This window comes from Cryptomeria japonica, chromosome 8, assembly GCF_030272615.1.
Source record: "Cryptomeria japonica chromosome 8, Sugi_1.0, whole genome shotgun sequence".
NCBI classification, from domain to species: Eukaryota; Viridiplantae; Streptophyta; class Pinopsida; order Cupressales; family Cupressaceae; genus Cryptomeria; species Cryptomeria japonica.
Genome location: NC_081412.1, coordinates 419,806,345 through 419,815,623, shown reverse-complemented (window position 1 = coordinate 419,815,623; position 9,279 = coordinate 419,806,345). Strand labels below are relative to the sequence as shown.

General features: G+C 35.0%; 1 long non-coding RNA gene across 1 annotated transcript; it reads right to left on the bottom strand.

Moving 5' to 3' along the window:
• Window positions 1–4,868: 4,868 nt before the first annotated feature.
• On the bottom strand, window positions 4,869–5,662 carry LOC131075621 (uncharacterized). Its single transcript, XR_009113237.1, has 2 exons — window positions 5,390–5,662; window positions 4,869–5,248 (listed from the first exon to the last, which is right to left on the bottom strand). It is a non-coding gene; the product is annotated as an uncharacterized LOC131075621 (long non-coding RNA).
• Window positions 5,663–9,279: the final 3,617 nt, after the last annotated feature.

The window sequence follows — 9,279 nt, the reverse complement described above, 5'->3', positions numbered from 1 at the left end:
TGTAGCAATAACTGAAGTAAGATGAATTTTATGATTGAAGCTGAGCGAAAGATTTGGAAGCTACGAAGTCTTAAACCAAGGTGCCATTGTCTTTCATAGTTTCTATTTCTATTTTGGAATTTTAAAATAATCTACATTAAAATGTCATTCAAGATACAAAAACAACTTAAAACAAATATCCAATCTATAGTTATAAGCATGGTTGAACTACTCGCCAAAACCAAAGACTCGGGAAAAACTTGGCCACTACTCGGCAAAAAACTCGGGAACTTAAAAAAATGCTTAAATTTAATATTAAATACATTTTTTTGCAAAATTCAATGAGAAGATGCACCCCGTGAGTCAATAAATGAGAATACAAAAGAAACAAGCCGAGTCTAGATATATTTAAACGCAATGTGGGTACAAAATCGCATCCTCATGAGAAATGTTAATGGCTGGAAGCAAAATAGTAAATAGTTTTTGAAGAACTAAAAGTAAATAAATCAATACAATTACAATAAAAACTAGGGGGGAGGTAGAACTAGAGGGTCTAGTCCTAGAAGTTTGCTATGGGCATGATTGTGCCTCCTCGCTCGGTATGACTGGCTTAGGTTGTGGCTCATCCTCCATCTTAGATGTAGCTCTGCCTCTAGCTGCACCTGGCACTGGCAATGACTCCTCATCCTCCTCAATGTCATCCAGTGTGAAACCAAATCCACTCCCCTCCTCCTTCGTAGGTTGCCTCTTCAAATCATTGATGTTATCCTCTGTAAACAATGGACGTTGCTCCTACGATGTCCAATCACTGTAAGGATCTATATCATCCAAATCAATTGGACCAACTGGTGCTTCCTCTACCTTCCTTATGCGCAACCAAAGATTATATTGCACAAAGACAAGTTCATTGAGGCGTTTTTGAGCTAACTTGCTTCTCTTCTTCGTGTGGATGGCCTCAAACAAGTTCCAATTGCGCTCACAACTGGATGAACTACAAGGTTAACATAAGATTCTGAGGGCAAATTTTTTGAGATTTGGGGTATTTCCACCCCAACTTTGCCACCAAGCATCTGCAAAATAAAATTAGGTTGAGGGTAGCACCCCTTGCAGGGGTATGAGGGTGAGGAAGAGAGGGGTAGAGAGATAGGTCTAGATCTTGGGGGAGAGAGGAGAGAGTGAGATGGAGAGTGGTAGAGAGAGGGATAGAGGAAGAGTGATAGGGAGATAGATAGGTCTAAAATTCAGGGCAAATAAAGTGAGTGAGATCGAGAGAGCGAGAGAATGTTGATAGGAGCATACGTGATTACTGAAATTTGACTAAGTCTGAAAAATTAAAAGATCTTCTAAAACCTAGAATTTGCATTATAACTCCTATAGATCTGAAACCACTCTCAAACATTCTGTCGATATATACATGAAATATAACTTAAAGTATAAGGCTTATACTTAAATGTTATATTTCATGTATATATTCTGATGAAGAGAATGAGACTGACTTGAAAAAAAAAAAAGAATAATTTTTTGACATGTTTGGGCCTCTTTTTTAATGCAGCCGAGTTATTTATAAAAACTCGCCCAGTTTTTATGAAAAAATCGCCAAAAACTCGGCGAGTTTTTCCCAAAAACTCAGTGAGTTTTTATGGCGAGTAAAAGTCATAAAAACTCACCCTGAAGAAAAACTCGCGAGTTTTTAACTACTCGCCAAGTTCTCGGCAAGTAGTCCAACTATGGTTATAAGTCTCTTATTTTGTTTCAAAATTCTATAGTAAACTACACTAAAATGCATCCAATGAGTATAGAAAGCACCAATGGAATATAGAAGATCTGGGGAATGCCAGTGTCTCATGAAAAAAGAATAGTGTTCTTTGTGCGGTGAAATTTCTAAACAGGTAATATGTCTGCTATTTAGCTTGATTGCACAGTCCACCAGGGTAGCAATCATATAAGCTGGCTTGATCTGCAGCGTGTGAATTTTAACATATATCAGCATACAAAATGTCAAAGATGCTGATTTGAAATTTATTTAGTTAAATTGCTACATAAAATGTTTCGCATAACATTCTTAGTACAACTAGATTTACTTTTACAATTACTGGTTGCTGTCCATAACAGTTATACAGCTTCAAGTTTTGCCAAACACAGACCCAGTCTGTGGCCAAACCAAATTGAATAAGAATAATTTTAGCCTACAAAACATTACAGGTCTAAACTTCTATTATTAGATTTAGAGTATACCAGAAAACCGAAGGTAGGAAATCACTCACAACGAGCTCTGTGGTGAGATTGTGTATTACAGATCCAGCTGAAGTGATATGTGGCTAAACTGTACTTTGTTAGTAGCAGCTGGTGGAGGAAGTGGATTAGTAGCAGGTGGGAACAAAAGAGGAGCATCAATGTCCTTTGTTGGGGTTTGGAGGGAGCAAAAGAACAAAGGTCTTTGAGAAAAATTAAATTACCAAGACCAACGCTTCTTCTACCGCTATCCAGATCTGAACACACGATGAGGAAATTTACCAAAACCATTTCAAGAACCGGGATGATGCTAGCATTTTATTAAGAATAATGGGATAGGATTTGGTAAACTGACCATCAAACTAATGGCTAAAAGACAAGCAATCTGATCAATCTTTATATCTTAAAAGACTTCCAACTAAGGGAGTGAGTGAAATACTAATGATATTTTCATTAAGTACTTCTCACTTCTGAGTGTTCGCCAGAGACAACAAGTATAATACCAAAAGAGACTAAATACTGCTTTAAGGTTTCACAAATATTTCAATAAGCTCTTCATTTCTTCCTATTTAACAGGCAGATTTGCATTTCATGTTAGCAACGAATGCATCCAGGCACCAAAACAAATATAAAACTAGTAAACATTTAATACCTCCCCATTATATGACTATAAATTGGATAAAATAGTGGTTCATAGATGCTGGCCTGTTAACCTTCACGTTACCATGAAAGACAACATGCCCAGAGGAATGTGTTGTGTAGCTGCTTGCTATAGTCTCTTGGATGGTTTAAAATGACTTTAAGATGCAGATCTTGTGTTTGGTTTTCACCTGCTAAGTGGAAAATAGACATTTCTGTCACTGTGTCAGAGCCCAATTGTTGAATCTGAAGATTATGCCTGCTCAATCTGCCTCGAGTACTTATCTCTAACCAATTGTAGCTACTAAATGGACCCTGCATTAAAGGAATGACCTGTGAAACCCCATTGCTGGTTTAACAGAAATGAAGGTATTTGCTATTTTGATCACAACCGATATTTTTATTTCATACGAATCGTGCTATACACAGAAAGACTATTCACCACACTTTTATTGATGATAAAATGTTGAGGACCCACAGAGCAGACTATCCACATATGTAACCCATTCTTGTGAGAACTGACTAAGATCAACGTGATTCATCACATTTATAGACAGATTAAGTAGAAAACTACAGACAAATAACATTTAGGTTAAGTCGAATTTTAATCAACTCGCTTGACAAATAAACCCTAACCCCTACGGCATTTGCTGAACACTAAAAACTATTTTAAAACAGATCAAGGCATTATTAGTACAGCCTGATTTTTTAGGATTGTTTATTCCATTTTAAAATAGATCTTGTCAAATAAATACGCTTTTAGGTTGAAAGTCTACCCTTTCGGCTTTCAGCAGCTGGATTGTTGGATCCTCTGCTATGGTGGATTCTGTAAACCAGCAATATTTTATTGCATTGTTTTAAGTTTTTAACACTGCTACGCATTCACTGGTCAGTAATTATACATTTGAATCATAACTGGTCCAGCAAAACCTCAAATTTGGATGGAACTGATAGAAGAATCGGCCGGAAGCAAAGAAACCCTAACCGACTCTGCAATTAACAAACGGCTACAGATGGACCTTAGATCTTATCACAAAAGCCTTGGAATCCTAACATCGTACAGCTAAGAAACCTAGTCGCTTATCCAAAACACCACAACTACGATTTCCCGCAATTTCACAAAGTTTTGCCTGTATGCAGTTGAAGAAAGTTATGTGTGAAGGTTTGGAAATGTATGATTCCCAAACGAAGATGAAAATGCCATGTGAAGAAACTTAAAACAATGACAGCTTCAAAACATACGCCATGTGAAGGAAATGCTAACTAAAGTCTTGTGAAGGAAAAAGGAAATGCCAAACATCAAACGCCATTGAAAGAAACACACCAAAACAAGGATTATACTGTTCATGACTCATACCCTCAAATCACTCACACGTTTACACGGGACTGATCCAGCAAAAACTGCCTACAATCTGTGCCGCTGTATATGGTGAAATAGCGCAGCAACATCTATCTACGCCCCTGTATATTTTGAAACTCTGCACACCGCAGCATCATTTGTCTATATATACAAACATTCTCTGCCGATTACATGTCTAAAAATTGAATAAATGATGCCTTCTCTTGTGTCGGACCTGCAGACCAAAATCTAGTCCAATAACAGAGCGAAATAAACCATTTTTCTAATATTTAACAAAAAAATTGTACAAATTAACAGCTAAAACATTCCCCTCAAATTTTGTTCAAGCTAAAACCAAATAATGACAGGTCAAAACTAAAGATATTAATCACCCTTTCTCAGGGTACTATTTCCATTAGCAGAAGCTTACAATAGACAGTAATATTTTTTTATTGTAAGCATTAGTTAAGATGAACATATGTAAAGTGCAGTACCAATGACAGTTTTCCTGGTCACAAGGGATATATTCTGATTAGTTTCTTCTTTTAGACTACATTCCCCTCAAAACTCAGACATAATTTTAAGTTACAACCATTAATTGACAAAACATTCACCATTGCCATGCATTAACATTTGCCATATCTTGCCATGCTAGACAAGTAAAAATGAGATTCTGAAATTTGATAAACTTTGGCATTCAATGAGCCATTCTATATTGCAAATCTGTTGAAACTAGTTCTACAAAATTGCCGGCATGTTGTCATTAACTGTTCAAGTGCAGAGATACCAATACCTCTGTTATTCAGTTGTATCCATTAAAAAATATACACTTCAAATCAGATCTACGTAGTACTAATTATCAAAAGAAAATGGATCATCCAAATCAATGAGATATTAGAAGCTTTCTCTGGCTTGGCCACCAGTCTACGCATAGAATTAACAACAACTCCGCTTCTCAGTGCTAGAATTGTCTGTCTTGCTAGTAATATATATGGAATATATGATTCCTGGCACATCTCCCATTGCTGTCAGAAGCAAGCATATCCAGAATTCCTTGCTCTGTAAAAGATTCCAAAACACATTTTTTCTGTATGAGTTTTGTGGAATTCAGTAACTTAATCCAAATGATGTTAGTGTAGAATCAGAGCAGAGCAAAGCATAAAAATTCTTCAGAGCAGATCAAGTCATAAAAATTCTTACTTTAATCTCGTATTGCATAGCAACTCGTAGAGGAGGAACGAAAATGGCTATTAGAATGTAGAGGATACACCTGAAACATTTAGGATTGAAGCAACACCCCTTACAACAAGTCACACAACACCCCATTATCAGATCAAATCAATTAAGAATTGTTATTTGAGGAGAGTTGTGTTCAAAACCAAGAACGACTGATTATAAAGAAAAAAATAGCAGTTCAAATGAATTGCAGAAGACGAAAAATAAAATGAAAAGAATAGCAGTAGCTAGGTAGTTACTTACAGAAGGGACAATTGTGGAAGGAGTGAGAATGAGTGGGAGAAAAGTGCTTTAATGATGATGGGATATTTTTTTAAAGTTCTATTCAATCTAAGAATCAAATTTTAATTTTGATTTTTAGATATTGAATAAATATTTATTATTTAATTTTTGAATTGAATAAATTTAGATAGAATATATGGACCTCTACATAACTGAAAAAGAGTGTAAAACAAATATAATGAAATGTCCTCTTAAAGTAGACAACTGTGAGAAAAGAACCTGCCGTCCATGGAAAAAATGGATTTTAAAGTGCACTGATAAAGTAATTTTTGTCAAGGAAGTTGGAATAATTTGAGTCTGATAGTCCAATTAATAATTGTAAAGTAAGTTGTATGGGACGATAAAATATAATCAAAATTTCTTTCATGGAAGTGTGGAATAAGATTTCTTTCATGTGAAGGAAGTAAGATTTCTTTAATTAGGTAATTTTAAAGAAGTAGGTTGTTTGAATTTATAAGTCTAATAATATGGTTTTGAATATATTTATTAAAAAATTGTATGTTTCAATAAGATTTTTTTTTCATATGTAAATTGATAAATATTTATAGATTTAAAAAAAAAAATCAATTTTTTTAAAATTTTACTTTTATTTTCTATTTTAATCATGTCAATAAATTGTCAATTTATTATTATACTTGTTGTGAAACAATAATGAAAAAAAAATGATTTTATGAAGTTAAGATGTATATTTTTACTCAATAAATTGTAGGAATTATTTATCAATAATATCATTGGATTTTAAAAAATTGTGTTATGAAAAAGATTTTTTCAAATTAGACATCATTCATTTTTTTCTCTAAGTATTGCTTCTAGATTTGATTGAGAGTTTATTTTTGGCATGATGTTTCCAATCACAAAAATAAACAAACAATCAAATTCACATACAATACTAAGAAATAACTTATGAATTATAGATTGTGAAAATTAGATAAAATTAATTTTTAAAGTTTTTTTATCGCTAACTAATTAATCTTCTTCTTTGATGGATGACCTTACCGCTTCCCAGCCTCCTGGTGATGGGAGGTCCTCTATTTTGGACCTGTCTTCTTGGCAAAGGACTGTTGCTAGGGTTGAGGAGGGATGGATTACCGTCAAAAGTAAGAAATCTAAATCGTTCCTATCCTCTTTTGATATGACCCTTCAATCCCACAAGGGTAGGTCAAACTCTTGATCCATCTTGGTAGGGTTGGGGCTGTTGGTTTTTGCAGCCCATTGGTTTTTGTTGGGGGTCTTTCTTGTGTTGTCCCCCATCTTTTGTATGGGTGTGCCGAGTCTCATTTGTGTTCTATTTCTTTGGGTGGACTTTCAAGCTTATCTTTTGGTTCGGGTTGCAGGTCCTTCCAAAACCTAGTTTGTATAGGGTTTCAAGTCCCTTCAAAACTTGTTTTCCCTTATTCAAAAACTAATTAATCTTCCAAAAAAATATATGAAATAGGAAGGATATAAAAAAAGAGAAAAAAAGAAAAGGAAAAATGTTTATTTTTAGAAAACACATTGAAATTACATGATAGTGACATTATGACTCATAATTATATACACCATACCATGTTATGGTGCATAGAAATACATTGCTTTCCTATATTTGATCTAACTCTAATGGTAACAAGCATAACTATTGTCCAAGGGGTTGTGTTCTATTGTTAAAGCATTGAGTTCTCATTATGGAGTTCAAAGTTCAAATCCCAAAGGGACATCTAATATGGAATAATAATTAGAACTCTTTAGAAATATCTTAAAATTTATATAGTGATTTCAAAAATTTTAAATAAAATTTTATTTATTAAAAAAGTGTTGGATAAAAAATTCTTTTTAAATTTTATTATAATATATTTTTTATTTTTAATTTTTTAAATTTTGATTATATTTATATTTATGTATTTATCTTTTAAAATCAATTTGTTATATATAAGTGGAATGTGTAACTCTAAAAAAATATCTTTAACATATTTAATATAAATGTTAATTAAATTAAGATTAGGATTTTAGGGTTAACTAAATAAAGTATTTGACACTACATAATTTAAAGTCAATAGAATTTTACAAGGTAAATGTATCAGTTTTATTAATTCACTAAATTGAACTCTAATCTCTTTACAAATAAATCATTTATTTGTCAACATTTAACAATTTTTTATTCTGACCACAACTCCCAGTTGCTTGAAGGAGTATCGGCCCATAAGCCTCTGCAATACCATTTATAAGATTCTCTCCAAGGTCCTTGTGAATAGGATTAAACCCTTCCTGGAAAAAATTATCAGCCCGTCTCAGAAAGGCTTCGTCCCGGGATGCCAAATTTTGGATGTTGTCATTGTCACTCATGAGATAATCCACTCCATAGATAGGAGAAAATTACCAGGTATGGCTTTTAAACTTGATATATCTAAAGCTTATGATAAGGTTAATTGGGAGTTTCTTTTCAAAGTGCTTCTAAAACTGGGATTTAACCAAAAAAATGGTGAGTATGATCCAGGAGTGTGTTACTACGATCCAATTCTCAGTGTTGATTAATGAGACTCCTAGGGCATGTTTCAAAGCTAGAAAATGTATCCGGCAGGATGACCCTTTGTCCCCTTATCTGTTTATCATGATAGTCGAAGTCTTAAACAGAAATGTGACCCATCTGGTTACCAATGATAGGCTCCAAGGGTTCAAAGCGGCTTCCACGCTCCCCCCCTCTAATATTCAACAGTTCGTGGATGACACCTTCCTATTTGGTAGGTCTTCTGTCATGGAGGCCAAAGGATGGAAAATCCTACTTGCTGACTACGCCAAGGCATCGAGACAATGCATCAACTATGAGAAGAGTAATCTCTACTTCTTCAACATTCCTAATGACCTCCAACTCAGAATTCTCTCCATCCTCGAATGCAAAGTGGCAACTCTCCCGGGGACCTACCTGGGTCTCCCCCTCACGGTCAAGGAAGTCACCCCCACCTTTTGGAACTTGATCTTGGAAAGAATGCAGAAAAAACTTGCGAGATGGAAAGGGAAATTCCTCAGTAGTGCGGGGAAGCTCCAGCTTCTCGCAGCCTCCCTACAGGGAATTCTGGTGTACTTCCTTTCCATGTTTAAAATATCAGGGACCATGGGGGAAAAACTTGAGAAAATCCAAAAAACCTTCTTATGGACTGGCTTGGAAGAGAAAAAATGCCTTGCTCTGGTCAATTGGGATACCGTGTGTTTACCCAAATCTCTAGGAGGCTTGGGCATAAGAAAGATTAATACCCTCAATAAGGCACTAATTGCCAAGATTGGATGGACTTTGGCTAAAGGTGAGGCGGACTGGTGCAACATTATCAAAGCTAAGTACTTGGAATGGGAGCATTTCTACTATAATTTGAATACAACGGACCTCCCCCAAGGTTCCAAGTTGTGGAACAACATCCTGAAGAGAAAAGTGATGGTTAGAGAAGGTCTGAAGTGGCAGTTGGGAGACGGTAGAAAGGTGAGATTCTAGGAAGACTTTTGGACGGAGGACATGCCTTTGGTCAACACTCGCTTCCATCAAATCATGAACCACCTTAAAAGTATCTTGGGGGTTTATGTTGCAGATTATTTTATCCTAGAAGTGG